Source organism: Schistocerca americana, chromosome 5, assembly GCF_021461395.2.
Source record: "Schistocerca americana isolate TAMUIC-IGC-003095 chromosome 5, iqSchAmer2.1, whole genome shotgun sequence".
In the NCBI taxonomy this organism is placed as follows: domain Eukaryota; kingdom Metazoa; phylum Arthropoda; class Insecta; order Orthoptera; family Acrididae; genus Schistocerca; species Schistocerca americana.
Window position 1 is genome coordinate 176,034,164 of NC_060123.1, and position 24,270 is coordinate 176,058,433.

At 41.5% G+C, this 24,270-nt stretch overlaps 1 protein-coding gene across 1 annotated transcript in view; it reads left to right on the forward strand.

Annotated features, from left to right (window-relative positions):
• The first annotated feature begins 16,035 nt into the window (after positions 1-16,035).
• LOC124615937 (nucleolar protein dao-5-like) overlaps positions 16,036-24,270 on the forward strand; it is a 36,221-nt gene continuing 27,986 nt past the window's right edge. Inside the window, exon 1 of the mRNA XM_047144127.1 lies at positions 16,036-16,130. The gene's annotated coding sequence lies outside the window, so the exon portion shown is untranslated. The remainder of the gene's footprint in view (positions 16,131-24,270) is intronic.

A 24,270-nucleotide genomic window follows, 5' to 3' on the forward strand; every position in this document is an offset into this window, starting at 1 on the left:
AAACTAAGCAGTAACAGTTATACCGTTTTCTTGGATTACCAGTATCATTGCTATATCAAAAGAGATGGGCCGTTGACACTTAGTTTGAAGGTCCGTTTACAAAAAGTTTACAACATTTTGACATTTTTATCAGTTTTCATAGCTTACATAACAGAAATTTCCATTCACAATTTCTGTATTTTTGAAGGAGGTTATCGAGTCACTTACAGCTGTATATAAATTAAAAATTAATACTTTCCCGTACACTGGACAACTGGGCATCTATTATGCCAGAACTAGTTTCGAGACAAGTGTTTATTTCAGTGAATAAGTTTTAGTAATATGGTAGAGGACAAAACTACAGTATCAACTAAAAATTAAACTTTCATCATCATAATACGATAGCCGTTATATGAATGCATCACTATAAATTCTTAAGTGTCGCATAATAGTAGTAATCCTACAAAAAAAGTCTAGTATAGCAGTTCATCCCAAAAAGCAATAGCTATTGTTTTTAGTTACTTATTATTAAATAGCTAGGGAGAAATAATAACTTATTTCGAGTCATGTCCCACATACATTCCTTATGACTTTGATTACTTCACATGAAACACTGATTTTCATTATTATCTTTCTCCAATTCGTTTTCTTATTTTCCTTGCGGGATCACGTAATACAATGTTAGGCACATAGTTTAGTTCGGAATACAACTTTCAATTATCTTCGTCACTCGCATAATTACCGTTGGTCTTTCATTGCTACAATAGTGTAAAATCATACGCACGCCGATATACTCATTTTTACTCAAAAGCAGGACATTAATGTAGGAATAAATAATACATGTTTAATATGTAATTGGCCTGTATGTTAATTTGTTGTATTTTACATCGTTAGTACTAATTTGTGATGCTCAAAAGGGTGTTGTGATGGTTACCTGCTACAAATGTTACATTGCGAAACGTACGATGCAGTTAGTTGAAATTTCTTCCAGTGATTCTCACTGTTATTTTTGTCCTGTGTGAATGTACAGCCTTGTAAAAAGAAAAAAATAAGGGAGCGTTTCAAAATGAGAGAGCTCATCCAAAACCATCTACGACGTGATAGAGTCAAATGCTCAGGCTCAGTAGCTTAGGAAGAATTTCTTAATATTCATCAGAAATGACGCATACTAGTATTATTACTCAAAATAGTTTAATGTCAACTACATTTAATGCAATGAAAACACATTTCTCTCACAAATATGGCATCAATTGTACTCTAAAAAATATAGAACATTATGAATTATATAGCGCTGGAAAGAAGGTGTTAACGGAGAGTCTATTTAGTGTGTCTCGAGGAAGTCCGTAATATAGCATTACCTACTAAGTACCACTGTTAATGAAACTATCCTTTCCCAAAGTAGTAAACATATAAATAGGTTAGGTCGGGAGGGGGGGGGGGGAGGGAGAGGAGATCCTAACGATGATGTTATGTGTACGAAAGATGGAAGTTTCGCTACATCATATTACGAATAGTGTAAGGGATAAAAATGGTTTCCTAAGTATCGATAGAGTAAATAAAATATTCTGCCATACAGGAATCAAGTTGCACAACATGGCCGGATCAAAGGAGACACATCAAGCAGATAGGCCAGATAAACAAGAAAGTTCTGTTAGTATGGAATTGAAGAAAAAGTCTCTGAAACTGTGCGCCCAGGAGATGAAAGGATTGGGTTAACGACGCGTTATTGACGTGGTCATTGTAGATGGTGCGCAAGCTCGTACTGGGAACGTATGGGGAGGAAAATACTGTTATTACAAAATTTCTGTGTCCATGCTAACCAATAGTAATCGAAGCTTATGGATGTGGACGATAATTATACATTACTACTTCAGTTGCGAAGATACATTTTTCTTAGCCATGTCGATTTAACAGGCGATGAATATCAGTAAAAATCATTTTTGACAAAACATCGTAAAAGAAAATATCAGGTGCCATACTAGGATTAGTTAATACCCTATACGAGTTTTAATTGATTTAACATCGATATTACGTTCGTAAAAGTGAGAGCGATCTAAAATGTCCCTCACTCACTCTCCATCTGTCGATTTGCAGCAGTCAGCAATATTAGACTCTAAAAAGTAGTAATATAGTTGTCAGCAGTTACCGATTTCTTGCTGTTTCGAAATGTTATGCTCGCTTACATTAACAGGCGTACAGTAGTAAAGAAATAAACAGAATGGTAATAAATGCTATTGTGAGAATGGTACGCTTACAGAATGGTTTTCATTGCTCGTTCGGTGACCGGCTGGAGAAATTGAATTCTAGGCGAGTGAAAAGTCAGAGAAGATTTATCTGGAAGCATCTGTGATGTCTTACGATGCATGGTTTTTAAAATGAGTGAACTGACAAATAAAAGACTACAGAAGGAACAGGGAGAAATGTAGTTAATGATAGTTCCTTATAAGACGAAGAGACAGGTTAACAGGATAGATACTAAAGCATGCACAAATAGTTGTCATGGAACTGAAAGTTATAAGGATAGGAAAACTTAGCATACGAAAAACATATTTTAGTCGGTTTCGGCTGTCTTGTGTATGCAGAGATGAAATGTTTGTACCATGCGGGAATAGAGGGAGGACTACGTTTAACCTAGTATTAAATTGACCTGTGCTAATAACACGATACCAAGCCTCCGCCAACGTTTTGCTTTAAATACCCTGGTACAGAAGGCAAAATAATGTTGAAAATCTTATCTAATCCTGTTTCTTGTGTTGTGTCAGTTTAGACGAGCTTCACGATGACACGACTGGACGACTTGTTTTGCTGTTTGCGTCTTCATTGAGTTACGAGTAGTTAAGTCCGCTCTCGCGTTTAAACCACGTCTTTCTGTTGTTTACTGACTCCCTTCTATGGGAATTCAACAATATTTTGTTCGCCAACAGACTAATTTAAGATAGGCAGGTATTCAAATTACTAACGAGTGCTTAAGATGGAAATGTTTAACAGATCGGTGCTTTGTAAAGTACTTGTTGAAGACAGAATACATAAGTCCACAAACATGTATTCTTTAAAACTTTGACTACATAGCAGTTGTCCATATATTGTTTATTCCCGATTAGGTCTGCATAACAACTTTGATATTTCCATGACAAAATTTTACGTCTATCTAGATGATTCAGTTACTCAGTAATTTCACACATAGTAGATAGTTATCATAAAATCAGACTCCAGTGCAACACATGTTACGACAAGACTTGACTTAAAAATAGCACAACACTAGGCATTTATATATACCCTTATATGGTAGAAATGCGATAAGAAAAATTGTATCTCTTCATATGAATTCACTGCCCTGTGCACAATTACATAAAGCCCGAAGTTTTCCTCTTTCCTACTTTAACCTATCATCCATATAATAATAAAAGGAATTCAATTATATATGTTCTCTGCAGTTTGCTGTCAATATGTTTACTGGGTTCGTTTGTTTATATTACGTAAAGTTAATTATTTATAAATGAAATCCTTAAATTGGAATGTAAAATGGCCATGTAAGCCATACAAATAACAATATGTTTGCGCTATTGATCAAAAATGTGTGCGTGCGCAACAGATTAAAGTTTATAATTGCTCAACACGTACATCATGCCGATAAAGAAGATAAATATGCTTCTTTCATTCATAGATCACTGATTACTTATCACTTATCACTGATAAGGGTGCGTTATGTATTGTTAAAGTAAATGGTCAATGTTATATTGACTGTAACTGCGACAGAATCTATTCCTGAGCTAATATATTTACATGGCAAACATCTCTTTGTGATTAAAATCAGAGTGTATTACAAGCTTTTGCTACGTGTTTGGTTCATTAAGGGTAACTCGACGTGGCACTTCACTAGTTTTTTGTCGTTATTCGATGAGTGCAGTCCTTTTGTTTTAGAAGACGAAAAAATCAGCGAAAAAGGCGTTCACCAGAGAAGGCAAGATCGCCTTCTCTGGTGAACGCCTTTTTCGTTGTACTGCTATCTGTTTACACTCATAGGGCGTCGATGCGTTGTAGAACTGTATTATTTTGTGTATTAATCGCAGTAGGTTAAAAATAACAGCTGTTATACAATCCGGTGTGAACAACCTTCTAAATCTACATCTACATCCATACTCCGCAAGCCACCTGACGGTGTGTGGCGGAGGGTACCCTGAGTACTTCTATCGGTTCTCCCTTCTATTCCAGTCTCGTATTGTTCGTGGAAAGAAGGATTGTCGGTATGCTTCTGTGTGGGCTTTAATCTCTCTGATTTTATCCTCATGGTCTCTTTGCGAGATATACGTAGGAGGGAGCAATATACTGCTTGACTCCTCGGTGAAGGTATGTTCTCGAAACTTTAACAAAAGCCCGTACCGAGCTACTGAGCGTCTCTCCTGCAGAGTCTTCCACTGGAGTTTACCTATCATCTCCGTAACGCTTCCGCGATTACTAAATGATCCTGTAACGAAGCGCGCTGCTCTCCGTTGGATGTTCTCTATCTCTTCTATCAACCCTATCTGGTACGGATCCCACACTGCTGAGCAGTATTCAAGCAGTGGGCGAACAAGCGTACTGTAACCTACTTCCTTTGTTTTCGGATTGCATTTCCTTAGGATTCTTCCAATGAATCTCAGTCTGGCATCTGCTTTACGACGATCAACTTGATATGATCATTCCATTTTATATCACTCCTAATGCGTACTCCCAGATAATTTATGGAATTAACTGCTTCCAGTTGCTGACCTGTTATTTTGTAGCTAAATGATAAGGGATCTATCTTTCTATGTATTCGCAGCACATTACACTTGACTACATTGAGATTCAATTGCCATTCCCTGCACCATGCGTCAATTCGCTGCAGATCCTCCTGCATTTCAGTACAATTTTACATTGTTACAACCTCTCGATACACCACAGCATCATCTGCAAAAAGCCTCAGTGAACTTCCGATGTCATCCACAAGGTCATTTATGTATATTGTGAATAGCAACGGTCCTATGACACTCCCCTGCGGCACATCTGAAATCACTCTTACTTCGGAAGACTTTTCTCCATTGAGAATGACATGCTGCGTTCTGTTATATAGGAACTCTTCAATTCAATCACACAGTTGGTCTGATAGTCCATACGCTCTTACTTTGTTCATTAAACGACTGTGGGGAACTGTATCGAACGCCTTGCGGAAGTCAAGAAACACGGCATCTACCTGGGATCCCCTGTCTATGGCCCTCTGAGTCTCGTGGACGAATAGCGCGAGCTGTGTTTCACACGACCGTCTTTTTCGAAACCTATGCTGATTCCTACAGAGTAGATTTCTAGTCTCCAGAAAAGTCATTATACTCGAACATAATACGTGTTCCAAAATTCTACAACTGATCGACGTTAGAGATATAGATCTATAGTTCTGCACATCTGTTCGACGTCCCTTCTTGAAAATGGGGATGACCTGTGCCCTTTTCCAATCCTTTGGAACGCTACGCTCTTCTAGAGACCTACGGTACACCGCTGCAAGAAGGGGGGCAAGTTCCTTCGCGTACTCTGTATAAAATCGAACTGGTATCCCATCAGGTCCAGCGGCCTTTCCTCTTTTGAGCGATTTTAATTGTTTTTCTATCCCTCTGTCATCTATTTCGATATCTACCATTTTGTCATCTGTGCGACAATCTAGAGAAGGAACTACAGTGCAGTCTTCCTCTGTGAAACAGCTTTGGAAAAAGACATTTAGTATTTCGGCCTTTAGTCCGTCATCCTCTGTTTCAGTACCATTTTGGTCACAGAGTGTCTGGACATTTTGTTTTGATCCACCTACCGCTTTGACATAAGACCAAAATTTCTTAGGATTTTCTGCCAAGAAAACGTTTGTCTCTGCTCTGAAATCTGTAAAACATTCTGATAGAATTACAGTTCGGGATGTGGGTGTGTCTTTATTTTCTATTGAATGAAAAGACTCATAGTTTCTGCCACGTTTGCAAAGAGTAAAATGTAATAACTTTTACCTGCGTCCATTTTTTACAAAACAAAAAATTTGAAACATAAAATCACACTGTAGTAACAATTTTACAATAATTGATACTCACGTCGTTCCTTTCTCGAGCCTCAGTTATTTATCTTTCGCCCATAAATTTTTTGTTTAACGCAGAAATGAACAACGCTCGTATTTATAACTCTGTGTTCAGGTTCTCTCGCACATTTCTCATTTAAATAAAATGCTTCTTGCAACCCCAATATTGTTCTTCTGTTATAAATTTCACAAAAAACACAAAAGACTTCGGCTGTCTCTTCTTTCAACATTCGTCTATAGCGAATCTCTTTCTCTTCAGTTGTCAATCTCTCTCCCCGATTCATCTCAAATATTAGACATAAATAATTATTATCTTTCGGTGTTGCTCATTATTACCTTTACGGGACAATTTTATATTCAGCTGAGAATAAAGTTATGTACGTAATCAACGTCAATATTCATAGCTAAGAAAATTTCGTGATTTCCATTACGTTCTTCAAATCAGTCTGTTGATATGGCGGTGTTAACGCGTTATGTCGTATATTGGGCAGCAGTCGATAATATTTAAAAATAAACTCGCTGACAATAAATGAAGCACCAGTAAAGGGACCGGCCGAAGTGGCCGTGCGGTTAAAGGCGCTGCAGTCTGGAACCGCAAGACCGCTACGGTCGCAGGTTCGAATCCTGCCTCGGGCATGGATGTTTGTGATGTCCTTAGGTTAGTTAGGTTTAACTAGTTCTAAGTTCTAGGGGACTAATGACCTTAGCAGTTGAGTCCCATAGTGCTCAGAGCCGTTTGAACCATTTTGTAGCTCAATTCATTGACATATGGTCACGAGACACTACAGATACGTAGAAAAAGTCATAAAGTTTTGTTCGGCTGAAGCCGCACTTCAGGTTTCTGCCGCCATATCGCTCGAGAGCGCAGTGAGACAAAATGGCGACAGGAGCCGAGAAAGCGTATGTCGTGCTTGAAATGCACTCACATCAGTCAGTCATAACAGTGCAACGACACTTCAGGACGAAGTTCAACAAAGATCCACCAACTGCTAACTCCATTCGGCGATGGTATGCGCAGTTTAAAGCTTCTGGATGCCTCTGTAAGGGGAAATCAACGGGTCGGCCCGCAATGAGCGAAGAAACGGTTGAACGCGTGCGGGCAAGTTTCACGCGTAGCCCGCGGAAGTCGACGAATAAAGCAAGCAGGGATCTAAACGTACCACAGCCGACGGTTTGGAAAATCTTACGGAAAAGGCTAAAGCAGAAGCCTTACTGTTTACAATTGCTACAAGCCCTGACACCCGATGACAAAGTCAAACGCTTTGAATTTTCGGCGCGGTTGCAACAGCTCATGGAAGAGGATGCGTTCAGTGCGAAACTTGTTTTCAGTGATGAAACAAAATTTTTTCTTAATGGTGAAGTGAACAGACACAATGTGCGAATCTGGGCGGTAGAGAATCCTCACGCATTCGTGCAGCAAATTTGCAAATCACCAAAAGTTAATGCGTTTTGTGCAATCTCACGGTTTAAAGTTTAGGGCCCCTTTTTCTTCTGCGAAAAAAACGATACAGGACACGTGTATCTGAAGATGCTGGAAAATTGGCTCATGCCACAACTGGAGACCGACAGCACCGACTTCATCTTACAACAGAATGGTGCTCCACCGCACTTCCATCATGATGTTCGGCATTTCTTAAACAGGAGATTGGAAAACCGATGGATCGGTCGTGGTAGAGATCATGATCAGCAATTCATGTCATGGCCTCCACGCTCTCCCGACTTAACCCCATGCGTTTTCTTTCTGTGGGGTTATGTGAAAGATTCAGTGTTTAAACCTCCTCTACCAAGAAACGTGCCAGAACTGCGAGCTCGCATCAACGATGCTTTCGAACTCATTGATGGGGACATGCTGCGCCGAGTGTGGGAGGAACTTTATTATCGGCTTGATGTCTGCCGAATCACTAAAGGGGCACATATCGAACATTTGTGAATGCTTAAAAAACTTTTTGAGTTTTTGTATGTGTGTACAAAGCATTGTGAAAATATCTCAAATAATAAAGTTATTGTAGAGCTGTGAAATCGCTTCAATAATTTGTAATAACCCTGTACGTGAGGACGTAGGTTGTGCGTAGCGTAATATTGTGCTGTGACAGTTTCCTTAATCATTACCAGTTGTGAGGTGAAATCATACTCGATGGCTTCCCACCTCATGATGCGAGGAATAACTCTGCTGTGCCTCTCGAAAACATTGGAGGAAGGGGCTTCTCCCCAGGTCGACGTCACACGCGCGTACGATGGCCATGGGTTGTGCTCAACACAATGTACCGCCATTCATCAACAGTCCGGCAGTTACGACAACCTCCCCCCCCCCCCCTCCCCCCTTCCAAACACAGCCGTTCGTGTCGTGGTTCCAGCACGGAATTTCCTAGCCCGGCTGCTGCTAGTGTCCGAGAAATGGTGCGGAATGACACAGAACGCTGCATATAGTCCCGTACTTGTTCTCGGATGGCAGGCACAGGCTTGAAGAGGTTACGATGTGCCTGGTGCACAAGTCGGCGATCCTCCCTTGTGAGGGTCAGATGTTTCGCCCGGAACACTGAGGACGAATAAGCCTGCCCTTACGTTCCCATGCTGTCCAATATCTGGCCACTGTCACATCAGTATGCCTCACAAACCTGTGCGATTCGATTAGCCGGCCAATTGGAGACCAATTATAAAGTCCCTTTCACGCTGTCAGGAGCTGATAACGCTATCTTACACGAATACACGGCGTCTTCGTATCTTTCACAGTAATCAAATGGTTCAAATGGCTCTGAGCACTATGGGACTTAACTTCTGAGGTCATCAGTCCCCTAGAACTTAGAACTACTTAAACCTAACTAACCTAAGGACATCACACACACCCATGCCCGAGGCAGGATTCGAACCTGCGACCGCGGTTCCAGACTGTAGCGCCTAGAAACACTCGGCCACATCTGCCTGCTCACAGTAATCAATCAACATTTGATCACGCCCCTTAATACGCCACCAAGTCTGGTAACAACACTAAACACAAACACCTCTAATACACTCTAGTGGCCGTTCTACGTGTCACAGAGTATTGCGACCAGAATCACTTACATATCAGCCGGTGATGTGTACGTGTACAAAGTTCAACTGTCGTCCACCCACGTCTTCTTGATGCCTTACTTTCTTTGTCGAGCAGTGTATGTCGGTTGCGGCTTACCACCACTAATACTGTTTAACTACAATAATCCCACTACACACAGCTAGTCGATGCACGGCTCTGTTTGGAATATCGGCACGATATCGCCAAAGGATCGAGCCGTACAAGTCTGCTTTAATTGTAACTTCTGGCATTGGTCAAATTTACCTAAGTGTCGGCAATTACGTGGGTGGTTTGAAAAGTTTTCGGAACGGAATAGAAGAAAAGTACTTACATCAGTGAAATTTATTTTTCAATGTATCTCCTTGTAGATTAATGCACTTAGCCCAACGATGCTCCAGTGCCTTGACCCCATCTCGAAAATGAGTTTCTTGCAGGCCTGCAAAATAGTTGTCAAATCCGGCTGTCAATTTTCGTTTGAAGTGAATCTTCGTCGACCAAGAAAAATTTTCAGTTTTGGGAAGAGATGGAAGTCTGACGGAGACATTTCAGGTGAATAAGGTTCGTGTGCTAACAATTCATACCTTAAGTTCGTGTAATTTTGCCGTGCTGACGACATATGTGTGCGGGCGCGCATTGTCTTGATGGAAGATGACTTTCTTCGTTGCTGAACCTCGCCTTTCTTCGCGTATCTTTTGTTGCAATTGATCCAGTAATTGTTTGCCCAGTGGGGAGATAATTTACAAACAGCATCCCCTTCGCATCCCAGAACACTGATGCCAAGACCTTTCCCGCCGAAGGAATTGTCTTTGCTTTCTTTGGTGGCGGAGAATCAGCATGTTTCCACTGCTTTGACCGTTGTTTTGTCTCTGGGGTATAGAAGTGCACCCTAGTTTCATCTGTGGACATAAACTGGCGCAAAACATCTTGTTCGTTTCTCCTAAAACGGCCCAAACATTGTTCTGATGTGAAACTTCCTGGCAGATTAAAACTGTGTGCCGGACCGAGACTCGAACTCGGGACCTTTGCCTTTCGCGGGCAGGTGCTCTACGGGGCGTGAGTCGTGCTTGGGTAGCTCAGTTGGTAGAGCACGTGCCCGCGAAAGGCAAAGGTCCCGAGTTCGAGTCTCGGTCCGACACACAGTTTTAATCTGCCAGGAAGTTTCATATCAGCGCACACTCCCGCAGAGTGAAAATCTCATTCTGTATTGTTCCGATATGTCCATTCTCATACGTTTTTGATCCAGCGTCAAGAGTTGTGGCATCATCTTGCAGATAATTTTTTCATTTCTAATTCTTCAGTTAAAATGTAATATACCTTTTGAGATGACATCTGGCAAGCGTGAGCAATTTCACGCTCTTTCAATCGGCGATCCTCCATGACCATTTTGTACACTTTTGCAATAATTTCTGGAGTAGTGATACATCTTTGGTCGACCACTGCGCGTATCATCATCTGAGCTGCCCCGATCAAATTTAAAAGCATTTGTCCACTTGGCAACAGCTGAATATGAAGGAGCAGAGTCCCCCAGTGTATTCTGGAAATCGGCATGAATGTCCTTTGCTTTCATACCTTTGTTTACGAAGTACTTAATCACTGCTCGAATCTCGATTTTTTCCATCTTCGCAAATCAACACGCGGGAACAACAACAGAGCCACGTCACCGCAACAGCTCTCTTCCAAGAGCACTGAGGTGCCACTTGTTTACAGGCAACAGTCCAATGAATATGACGTGAACAGCTCGTTGCTCTACCGCAGTCTTCTCGTGGTGATTCCGAGAACTTTTGAAACCACTCTCTTAACACGAATGTAAAAAATACCAGCTGCAGCGCAATAAAAAATAATTAAATGATGAATAAAGGTTAGGTGTATTCTTTTGAATAATAGATGTATTCGATACCAAAGTTTTTAGTTTGTAATGAACAGATCATTTATTCGGTCAGGCAAGCACGAAAGTAACTTAAAATGGTGGTACTATAGATATTGTTTACCCATGAAATGAAATGACAGTAATATTGAAGCGGAGCGAAACTTGCTTGATTACGTATTTCTTGTGGGAGCGGATTCTCCATTTGCTATTTAAATATCACTTGGCAGCGAAAAGAGGAATCCCATTTCGTTGGCTAACCACAAAATATTTGCCAGCTCATAAATATATAAAGTCCACTGTGGCGATGAATATATGAAATTCGCGTAACCACGAATAGGCTACCGCAGTCTATTCAATACTTCCAGATTTGTTGACAAAAATCATCGTGTTGAACAGTGCGCATCGCTTATGACTCGCGAACTGTTAACGTTGCAGATGGCTTACTAATTCTAAGACCCATCTGACTCGAAATTTTTCTAAGTGCCAACAGACGTTTCCCACCCAAAAACTATCATTTCACAAGTCCGGAACCACGCTCTCAGCAGCGTAGCAGACACGACACCTCGAAGAAAGATCCGCACATGGTGACCGCCTGACAAATAATGACCAGGAGCTGCCATTTGTACACACTTAAGAAGCCATTTGTTTGCCCGCCAAAACACATTGTCCTATGTCAAATAATTATGCAAAACCAAATAAAACATGAAATTTGCGCACATGTGCTTCTATGAATAATCAAGAAATTGTTGATAAAACATGAGAAAAAGTAAAGGTGACCTTTTCAATAGAAGCATGTCTTTGCGGTCTACTCAATGCTGATATCAAATATTACATTTAAGTTACTACTTTCAAGTAATGCGAGTCTTTAGTAAAGACCAAGTTTAATATTTAAATAAAATAGAAATCAGCTAATAATCTACATATGTGACATACGGACACATATGGAGAGGTACAAGGAAAGTCATACTGCGCTTATGTTCTGATTAAGCGTGGAGAATACGATTGTGTGACATATTTACATAACCAGAAAGATATAAAACATGTAGTAATTGAATCAATAAATAAAATACATACATGTTTGGCTTTTAGTGATGATACGTAGTGTCCTACACTATCATTTAATACCTCGTTTTGTTAAGATCACATCTACATCTTCATGTACATCTACTCTGCTATTCACAATAAAGTGCCTGGCAGAGGGTTCAGTGAACCACCTTCAAACTGTCTCTCTACCGTTCCACTCTCGAACGGCGCGCGGGAAAAACGAGCACTTAAATTTTTCTGTGCGAGCCCTGATTTCTGTTATTTTGTCGCGATAATCATTTCTCCCTATGTTGGTGGGTGCCAACAGAATGTTTTCCCAATCGGAGGAGAAAACTGGTGATTGAAATTTCATAAGAAGATCCCGTAGCAACGAAAAACGCCTTTGTTTTAATGACTGCCACTCTAATTCATGTATCATGTCTGTGGCACTATCTCCCTTATTTCGCGATAATACTAAACGAGCTGCCCTTATCTGCACTTTTTCGATGTCATCCGTCAATCCCATATGATGCGGATACGACACCGCACAGCAATACTCCAGAATAGGGCGGACAAGAATGGTGTAAGCACTCTCTTTAGTAGACCTGTTGCACCTTGTAAGTGCTCTGCCTATGAATCGCAGTCTTTGGTTGGCTCTACCCACAACGTTATCTATGTGATCATTCCAATTTAGGGTATTTGTAATTGTAAACCCTAAGTATTTAGTTGAATTCACAGCCTTCAGATTTGTGTGACTTATCGCGTAATCTAAATTTAGCGGATTTCTTTTAGTACTCATGTGAATAATTTCACACTTTTCTTTATTCAGGGTCAATTGCCACTTTCGCACCATACAGATATCTTATCTAAATCATTGTACTTTCAACATTGCAGCCCAGTCAGCAATCGTGATAATCTAATATATAAGAAACTATCAGCCTCGACTGCGGTAAGGAAACCAACCTTTACCTAGGTTTCAGCCCAAATAATTGAGCCTTCTTCTGAAGATATACCTGAATCTGTAATTTGTCTAAGAGGAAATGGTCTAGGCTGCTTAGTTTTATTTCTAGACCTTGCCCTCTTAGACAAATTATAGATTAAGTTATCTTCCGAAGAAGGCTTAATTATTTGGGCTGAAACCTAGGTAAAGGTTGGTTTCATTACCGCAATCCAGGCTGATAGTTTTCTTATATATTATCTAAATCATTTTGCAGTTCGTTTTGGTCATCTGATGACTTTAAAAGACGGTAAATGACAGCATCATCTGCAAACAATCTAAGACGGCTACTGAGATCGTCTATGTCGTTCACATGGATCAGGAACAATAGAGGGCCTATAACACTTCCTTGGGGAACGCCGGATATTATTTCTGTTTTACTTGATGATTTTCCGTCTATTACTACGAACTGTGACCTTTCTGACAGGAAATCACAAATCCAGTCGCATAACTGAGGCACACAGTTTGGTTAGAAGACGTTTGTGAGGAACGGTGTCTAAAGCCTTCTGGAAATCTAAAAATATGGAATCAATTTGACATCCCCTGTCGATAGCACTCATTCCTTCATGAGTATAAAGAGCTAGTTGTGTTCCACAAGAACGACTATGTGTCAATAAATCGTTTTCTTCGTGGTACTTCATAATGTTCGAATATAGTATATGTTCCAAAACTGTACTGCAAATCGACGTTAGTGATATGGGCCTGTAATTAAACGGATTACTCGTACTTCCCTTTTTGGGCATTGGTGTGACTTGAGCAATTTTCCAGTCTTTAGTTGCGGACCTTTCTGCGAGCGAGCGGTTGTATATAATTGCTACATATGGAGCTATTGTGTCAGGATACTCTGAGAGGAACCTGACTGGTATACAGTCTGGACCGGAAGTCTTGCCTTTATTAAGTGATTTAAGCTGCTTTGCGACACCGAAGACATCTATTTCTATGTTTCTCATCTTGGCAGTTATTCTTGACTGGAATTCAGGAATATTTACTTCGTCTTCTTTGGTGAAGGAGTTTCCGAAAATCGTGTTTACTAACTCTGCTTTAGTGGCACTGTCATCAGTGACTTCAAATGAAGTGTTCAACAGTTACTAGTTTTTAAAGATTTTTATAAGTGTATAAATTTGGTATCACTACATAAAATCGTTGACATGCACGATGCCAATGTCTGAAAACATGCACCTTAGTACTGTGATTACTCTGACGTGACTGGCTTTGTTATACGTCGAAACTGTAAATTATTGTTTAATTTCAAAGTATTTCTAAGCAGACCTAGTCCAAAATTTGCGATTGCCACCATCTATAGAATCAGCTCCTTCATCCATGTGCTGTCCGAACAGCTAAGCACCTCCCCCCAACTCTAGAGCCCTGAGAAAACCCACCGGTTACCCGTAACTGGCCTCCCACTCGCCAGCGAAGGTGTAGGTACTAACCTGGCAACATGACTTCTCCATACAACTCGAAGCCATTGCTCCACGGCTCCTCAGCCCAATCAAAACTTACAATTCCAAGTTTCCATTCACTTTAGGCGGCTGAACAGTTCCCCAACATGAGCGTTACGTTACAATGTCTATTCTCTGGAAATCATTAGAAAGAATTTGGCGGTTGTTTGTGATTGTTTGTCAGGCTATAAGTCTCTGTGTGAGCTGTTGTCATAAATAGGATACATCCGTTCATAGTAGTCTATCTTTTGCAAGTCTTTTCATTTCTGCATAACTGCTATTATGCACATCCATTTGAACATTCTTTTTGTAGCCACGGCTTGATTGCCGCCTTACTTCCCCCAGTTATCAAATTAACTATTCCTTGATAGCTCGAGATGTTTCCACATAAACCTATCCCTTCTTTCAGATAAACTGTAGCATAAACCTCTTTTCTCCCTGATTCGATTCAGTACCTCTCTAACCCCCCCCCCCCCCCCCCCCCCGAAATCTACGATACTCTTCAGTGCCACCACATTACAAAAACATTTCTGCTTATCGTCCAGATATCAAAAATGTTCAGATGTGTGTGAAATCTTATGGGACTTAAGTGCTAAGGTCATAAGTCCCTGAGCTTACACACTACTTAACCTAAATTATCCTAAGGACAAACACACACACCCATGCCCGAGGGAGGACTCGAACCTCCGCCGGGACCAGCCGCACAGACAATGACTGCAGCGCATTAGACCGCTCGGCTAACGTCCAGATATCAATTCTACGCAAAAATACACTCAGAAGAAATACTTTCAGTAAAAACTCTTTAACACTTAATTTTATTTTCGAAATAAGCAGAAATTTCTCTTTTTCAGAAACGTTTTTCTTGCTATTGCCAGTGCACATTCTGCTTCCCTTTATTCTGCTGTCTCAATTCGTCTGCTGGCCAAGAAGATAAATTCGTCTACTAAAATGAGCATATCATTTTTTAATTTACTTTCTCCCAAATCACCTGCTTTAATTTGCTTACACTTCATTACCGCAGCTTGACTTTTATTATTTTCGTCCTGTATCCAACGTTACAACTTCTTTGTCGCCTCTGACGGAATCACAGTGTCATCCACAAATCACAGAATTTTATTTCTTCCCTCTGAACTTCAATTCCATTTCCAAATTTCTGTGTCTTTTCCTTTTCTTCTTGCTCATTGTACAGATTGAGTAACATGGAGGTACGCTAAAGCTCTGTCTGACTGGAGAAGGACGCGAGGCCAAAGGACAGGGAAGTAGAATAACAGCAGCTTGAAGCGCACAGTGCATTGCACCGCACGGTGGCTCTCTATCACGAATGCAGTCATCATAGCATTTTATGCCACGGCGCGGCTGACGGGCGCCTAGCGGCTAACGGCATCCACCGCGTCCAGTATCAGGTTCTAGCTGCGGTCGTTCTCTGAGGCTTCCGCTAAGAGGGGCTGTGTGTGGGGGTCGTCAGACACGGCTGGTGGCTCAGGGCTGCACGCTTGCTGCAGCTGGAGCCTCCAGCGCAACGACCGGCGCCGCGTGCAGGGACCCCCACCCACGCAAGGAGGGACTGTCGGTTGGCTTCACCTCTCGGCTGCCACTGATGGCACAGTGGTCCTGCTGAGCTTCTGAGAGTGCAGCACCGGTGCAGACGGTAGTAGCGCAGCTCCTGGAGGTACTGGACGGGTTCCTCAAGTTCTGCTGGAAGACAGAGGGTAGGTATCGAAGATGGGCGACATGTAATGAACTATTTCAGTAGCACTGTTACTACATCGCATCTACTCATATTAAGCAAATAATGTGTTACATGCTGGAACATATTACATGTTAAGCAGCAAGAGAAAAACGAGTTTTCGTCATTCACTTACTTTTGGGATAGCAATGAGAAAAACAGTTTTTATTGCACTGCTTGTTCTCATGCTGTTAACATTTCAGTAATCTTGAACAAATCAGTACCACTCGTGAGTGCATCTTGATGTTTTTGGCGGCGGAATAATTCTTACATAAATTTCGGGAACGCGTTGTCATAAACTTTATTTCTTCCGCCGTTTAAAACCAAAGAACACGCGTGCCAGAGATCCTGATATCTGGCAAAGCATATGAACAAACTGAATCTGAGACTACGAGATCGATTTATGCTGGGATATCGATGTGTCGTTATTAGCTACACTGCAACGACGTCTTTGGGAGTTGATTAAAGAAAGGGCCGGATTCCATGATTTGAAATCACTGTCTTTGTTATTTCATTCCTCGCCAAACCTAGACAAATCATGGACTCTGGCTCCTTCTTTAATCGCTACAGTGTAGCTAATAATGACACATCGATATCTCAGCATGGATCCACACCGTAGCCACAGATTCAGTTTATGCTTACTCATTTAGCTCCGATAAACGTTTCTGGTCCTTGTGCTTCGATGGTTTGAAACGCTGGAATAAGTAATGTTGTGCACTATCGCTTCAACCGACACATTCCTAAAGCCGGGTTCACACACGCATGTAATGTGGCGCCACACCTTGTGGCTTGCTGTAGTGGCATCGTGAGCTACCGTTCACACAGGACGCCACAAATTCTATGTAGTTGCTCAACTTTCAATATGGCGTCAATTGAAATTATACCGGCGAGTACGAACGTTGTAGCGCAGGTTATAGCCTTAGACCTTGACAAGAGTTAAATACAAGGAAAATGAAACCCAAGTGTTGGATCCGAAAGTAGATCTCGCACGTGGATAAACCAGGGGATAAAAACACATTTATGAAAGAAAGAACACACGGAGACGAAAATGCTGTCTGCAATGGCAAACTAACCAACAGCTGGCATGTAAATATCATCTGCAGACACGCCACTCTTCCAGGATCTTAGAATCTTGCTGTATTCATTGATATAGGCATTTCTAAAAACTAATTTTTAGTTTAACAGTTGCCACATCACGTTCCGGAGCTATTTCCTGCATATAATCTATCGCTTATACAATGCTTGGTCTCAGGAATTACGAAGTTTATACGAATCCCATTTTTGGTAACATATATTAAGTTTATTTATACACACACTGCTGCAGAAAATCAGGTTGCAATTCTCGTAGTTCTAAAAGCTACGAAAGTGTATCTGCCGACATTGTTTTCACTTTTATTAGGAATAAAATATAACACACTGAAATAGGACTGAGTACAGCAGCAATTACTCCACTATAACTGTTACAAAATGCTAGTGTTTCGAATTACTGCCACCAGAGAGCAGTGGTGGTAGGAAAGTGGCGCAACAAAGTACAACCTATCTTAACTTTTTGTGGCGTGAGAAAAGTTGCATCTCTTAAATTACGCCACTAAATGTTGGGAGTTCTGCAGTGTGACACTAGCCGTGGCGACACTTTTGTGCGTATATGAACCCGGCTTAAGATGGCAGGAAGATACACGGCAGGAATATTAAAAGAAATGAAGTTTATGCGGTTGCATTCCCTAAATTTTATGGATAAACCGTTCGTGTGCTTTGTCATAGCCTCAGAGTTCCATCCCGCAACCTATTACGCACAGGTAAGTCCGTGCGGCCAGGATGTTATCCTCACGATTGCAACGTCGTGTTCATTCCTTGGGAACGTTCTACCACAGCCGTTCGTTCCGTAGCTGTTACTCAGTATTACTGTTATTCAGTTTCTTTGATGATAGCTAATGGTGGGAGAGATGTCGGGTCGTTCCATTGTACAAGCAGTGCTGTCGTTCGAATGCAGAAGCTGTAACGTTTTTACAGCTTCAGGTGTTTTGTGCATTCTTGACTGTAGTCCTGTATTTCCGTAGTATGCAAATGCGATACGCTATAGGTAATCCAAGTGCATAACTTTTGCAAGTAGTCGTGTTTTTTAGTTTCGCGTTGTCTTTCTTTTTAGTTTCGCGTTGTCGTCAGAAATGAATTACAATCTGGGCATTTAAGGGGACACGTATCGTCGGACACGTACGCCATTGGAGCGACCATATGTTATCAGAGAAACTGTGGAAATTTGATTGATGTTATTGCTATTTATCAGCGTCCCACTGATTGTGGGAAACCTGCTAATGGTCTGCAGAATTCTTATAGTTACAAATGGCAGCTGTAGGTTGTGATATCTTCAAGCTTCATTGTTAACTCTCCGCTCCGTATTGCCGCATCGAATTCGTTGACGCCTGCAGATAGGCAACCCGATGTACAGATCTGCCTTCCCGGGGAATTCGTTTGGCTGAATTGCACACTCGCATTGACGTTTGACGCGTCCCAAACGGTGCCCGTACTGAACACCTACCTGCAATGTGAGTTAAAAACTTGGAGAGAGTCTCTGCCCACTGACGTGTATCTGTCTCCTGTAAGCCTTGTAGTTTTTCTGCAGTCGTCTTCTGAAGCCCCAGAGGTACTTACGAATAGCCCTTCCGCAAACTGGAATACGAAACGGTGGGTAATATTTTTTAAAAATTTTGTTAGTTCTGAATAAGACATTAACTAAAATCATTACACATTGTCCGTCGCTCCAATAAAAGTGGCATTTGAAGGTTCAGTGCGAGTGATAGTGAAACGGTTTGGCACGATGGCCACCAGTAAAGGTATTTCCTTTTCCCCGTCGCATGGGACTACTGGGAGGAACGGGACACTCGGTAACTACTTCCTTAGTAGGTAAGTATGTTTACAGAGTTATAACAGTGAGAAAGTCACACTGCACCGTGTGAATAAAACTGAAATGCAAGATTGGAAGATAAAAGGAGGAAGTCACAACATCTACTTGCAAGCAAAAGGATGAAATCAAGCTGTTTTTCAGATTGTATGAATAACTTTTTCCATTTACTTCTAACACAAAAGCTCTTAGCTGTCTGCCTCGCCTGCACTGTCAGTAGCCTTTGTTTTTTTTTTTTACCTAAGGCCTCGTTGCAATTTGTTGTAAGTGTGGCTTATAGATTAACGATGTCCTCATCCGATTCAAATGAAGGATCGCCGTGGAAATCCAGTGCAGTATCCTCAAAATCTTCATCCTGAAGATGTTTTGCAAAATTATGCAGCACAAAGCAGCAAGCTATAATTATTGAATGATTTGTTAAGGCAACTCTGCACTCATACTATACAATAGCAAACCACCTCTTCAGCTGATCAAAACAACGCTCCATCACACTGAATGACTTGTGACTACCCTCTGGTGAATTACGACAGGGTTCATCAGCCAGCGCTCTAGGCCATAGCTTTCATAACCCAAAAAAAGAGTGCTCTTAAAGTCATTTAGCACTTCCCGGGCATTTTACTTTCTTCATATTCGAACGTCGTGTGATGACCCGGGCCAGATAGCCTTAATGCTACAGATATGTTCATTTACATTGCATATAGCATGCACATTTATACCAACGTAACGATTTATGTTAATAAATTCGTAGGCATACTACGCTGGTTTCGGAATTCAGACGCGCAGTCAATTACACCAGTACCACCTGAAATTTACATTTATCTAGCCACTCTTTTTTTGCCACAATCAGATCATGTGGTGACGACTGAAATTTCATCCACAAGTCAGCTTTTTCCATTATCGTTTTAAAAGCACTAATCACTGTAGTTTGATGAGTGCTCATTTCTTCTGCAATGCCGGACTGGAATCCTGGATTCAGCTACATTCCGAAGGAAATGCCTCATCGTCTGTTCTGACGATCGAGCTCCACCTCGGCTCTTCGCTAGGTCTGGCAGAAAATGATTCTCAATCTATTTAACATTTACTTCGTTGAAATGATATAGACCTTAATAATGCTCTCCAGTTGAACATTTGATAGGTCTGTAAAATTTTTCGCGGCGTACACATGCTGCTGGTTGAGCCCCAACTGCACCCTGCAAACAAGACCGTACTACTGACCAGACCTCACACTTTAGAAGCTACTTCTTCCAGAATGAAGTCCAAGCTTCGTTTTATTTATACAGTTTATCCAATGTCGAAAGCAGAGCTCAAGGTGAGGGAAGAGGTACTTTCTCCGTTTTGTTCCCACAAACTAGAGCTCTTGCTTCATCTTTTATTCATAAATTCCGAAACTTAAGCTTCTAACTTGGAAGAAAAGCGTTTCCTTCATTTTATTCATACGGCTCAGTGGTTTTCGTTCGCCTAAAATAGCCGTTAAAAATGAGTGCAGCGATTGCGAATCCTGCCAAACGTGAAATCTGTTCTTTGTAATATGGCTTGTGGCGACAGTAATCTCAAAGCTGTTGTTACTCTCCTCTACACGCGTGATGTGTGCGGACCGAATGTGGTAAGTGGATGTGTTGCGCGTCAATTGTGTCGTTTGTTTCAGAATGAAAGGACGAGTGTTTGTGATGATGACAGAAGTGGCTATACGACTGTGGAATGTGTCTGTCAAATTTCCGGAAGTATATTCAAGTTTTTTATATAAGATCGTGTCTAAACGACAAGGGCCCCACAAGTTCCGTGCTGGTTGGTTTCAAAAGTCTTTCCTATGATCTAGAAATTTAAGAATGACTCTGGACATTCGCTTTTGTTACGATGCAGAAGAGAAATGCCACTTTACATAACTGTAGTCGGTGAAGGGACAGGGGTTTCCTAGTTAACGAAGAGACAAAACAGCAGTTAATTCTATCTGGGATCACGTCCCCTCGCCCAATAAACCAAAACACGTGCGGCAAATCCTGTCAGTCAGGAGGGTTACGACTGTCAAAGAAGCTAAGAAATCCTGCTTTCAATTTTATGCAATGTGTATAAATAATCAATTCTGAAGTGTACGGTGAGACATTAAGAAAACTGAGTGAGTCTTAACCCCCCCTCCCCCTCCCTCCCCTTAAATGTGCATTCAAAGGCAGGTTTCTTGGGTAGAAAGGAAGTTGATACAAGAAAACTAACCAACTCTCTCTGTTATTTTGTACTTATTTCCTAACAAGCTGCTTCTCCAGAGATATCGAAATCGACTGAGCGAGATGCGGCGATAGTATCTTTGTATCAGACGCTTCCTCTTTGGAACGGCCACGACTCAGAAGTCGCGACTGATACAACTACATTGGAGAGCCTAAATAGCAGCGGTTCTCAAACTGTGGGACGCAACCTCCATGGGGATTGTTTAACTCTCTATACAGAGCGACGTGGGGCAGCAGTGGCGCAGTGGTTGACACTCTGGACTAGGTTCGGTAGGACGACGGTTCGAAGCCCGTCTGGCCATTCAGATTTAGATCCTCCGTGATTTCCCTAAATCGCTTAAGGTAATGTCGGGATGGTTCCTTTAAAAGGGCCCGGCCGGTTGCGTTCCCCATTCTTCCTTAATCCGAGCTTCTGCTCCGTCTCTAACGACCTCGTTGTCGACGGAACGTTAAACACTAAAATTACTTCCTTACTCTGAATCTCTACCTGTAACATCACTTTAAAGCAATGTACAAATTGATGTCACCCAACAGTCAACTGGAGTCCCGATCAGTTCATTGGAATAAATAATTATTAAACCAGCTGCCCTTTGTAATAAAAAATAACGATGAACCTGGTGTCATGTGAAGTCCGCTCGGACCAAATGCCGAGAGCGACAAAAAAGAGTGGTCAACGCGACAGACCCTCATCTATTGCCAGGGATTTTTCCTCGGTGGTGGAACTTGACCGGGGCGTACTCGACGTCGTGATGCCAGACTGAGGTGCTGCCTAACTGAGAGGTAGCGAGCGGCTCCAAGGTCGTAACGGCGACAGCGGCCGGGAGTGCCGTGTGCTGATCCCATGTTCCTCCATAGGGCATCCGATGACCGAGGCTGAGGATGACACGGCAGGCGGTCGGCTATCGAGTGGTCTCGAGGGAACGATCGCGGAGTTTCCTTTTCCTTTTTCTTTAAAGCAATGTACTAATTATTATGAAAGACCTTACGTTACAGACATAGACTACTCATACTTTAAATCACTGCTCTAGTTGTATACATATATTTTTCAACACAACTTGTTTCGGCAGCCAAATCATTCTGCGTGTTCAGGAAATTTTTAACAGAACAAGTTGTTGGCTAAGGACACAGTCGAAATATTCACAAAAGTTACGATTATTGAAATTTCCTTGGCTATTAAACCGTAATGGAATGGATTTCCTCGATAAACGCAATATTTCGTCCGCGTTTGCAGAGGGCATCTTCAGAGGAGGAGGGGAGTATTGGTAACGATTAACTGCACGCTATGTGTCTAAGCTGACTAATGGGAAATTTGGTAGTGAAGTATATCAGCAATAGGGAGTGATGTCATATGTCTTTCGAATTCGACAGCAGTCAGCGTTTGTAGGTTATTGTACACTACCGCTACCGCCCCACGGTGGGAGGCTGAATTTCCTCCACAGAACTGGAAATGAGGTCGAGGCCTCCCTCTCTCCTATTGAAACTATTGTTATATTAGCGATGCAGATTGCCAAACACGACAATAGCTTCAGTTGTAGCGAGGAAGTAAATGATAACTGTCAGAGATGCTAGAATAAAAAAAATAGTCGTCACGCTATGTACAAGGATAGGAAATTTCACATCGCAAAGTAGTGAGGCCGTTTGTGCAGTGAATCGAAGCCACGACACCCTCTAAAATGTCTTCCGTCAAGTTTACTGCTCGGCTACGAATCAATAGCCCGGAAAGATTTAACAATCTCCCCGGACTCCTTAATCCAGTGTTGTTCTTAGTTTAGCAGATCCAGCGGTAGATAGATTGTTCGTTTTAAATTAAATATATTTTCAAAACAACGACCAAATAAATAGTTCTGGATGCTAAATACTACTTATTTAGTTGTTATTAACGGAGTGTTTCGTCTTTGGGTACAAATCTTGAACTATTACTTTTCGGATGAAGTTGTGAACAGTGACAAAACGTCTCCAGAAATTGCAATAGTGCTTTTCTGTTCATTGAACTCACTTCATAGTTAATACTGTTTTCAAGCACTAGCGTTAAAGAGTCTTGGCACCGAAAGACTTTGGTCGTCGTGTGGAACAAAAACATTGCACTGTAGTAACTGGAGGCGGTATGTTATCTTAAACTCCAGTGATGGCATTTTTATTTGGATTGAGATAAAAATCATAATGGACGTTTGTATTACGAAAGACCTTGCAACGGTAATGCCATAACCACTATTAAGTCCCAATAAAATGGAATCAGTGAAAATTGACATCCACTACTGATCTCTCTCGCAGCTAGATGTTAGGAAAGTGTACTACAAAGATGTAAATGAGGTTCTATTTTAATTAGACGTTAATTAAAATAGTTTGTCAGTCTAATTTAATTGAAGATGACTTGATAACCATAACATGCCGGTCATTTAGCATGGATTCTAACTTCCGTAGCTTCGAACGACTACAGAAAACACACTGACATAACCATGCCTGTCATTTAGCATGGATTTTAGCTTTCGAAGTCTCCTACGGCTATAGAAAAAAACACTGATATCACCACGTCAGTTGATAACCATTTTTATTTTTTTTAGTTTAGCTCGTGCGACCGTCTTCAAGCTTAGTGTGAACACCTCCCGAATCCTAAGTGGGAGCAACCTGATACCTATCCCAAATTATGTCTAGTAACGAGAAAATCTGTTAAAAAAGATGTAGGCCTTCGATCATCATTGTGGCTGTAGACCGCTGCCGAGATCTGCGGGGGTTAACTCCATTATTATGCCTGAGGTGCTTACAAAGACTACAGAAATGCTGCCTACAATCGTCGGTAACTGATTCTGCCGACACGCAACAATCGCAGCGCTAGTTGATAACCCCTTTCTCTTCTTTCCAGTGAACATGAACTGTAAAGCGTGCATGTCACAGTATGTTTTGGGAATCCATTCACACTTCCTGCCTGACCAACTAAGAGCTATTTTTTTCTTTATTGGTTCGGCAAAGGTTGTGATTTATGCGACTAGCTAAGAGAAGAATAAGCG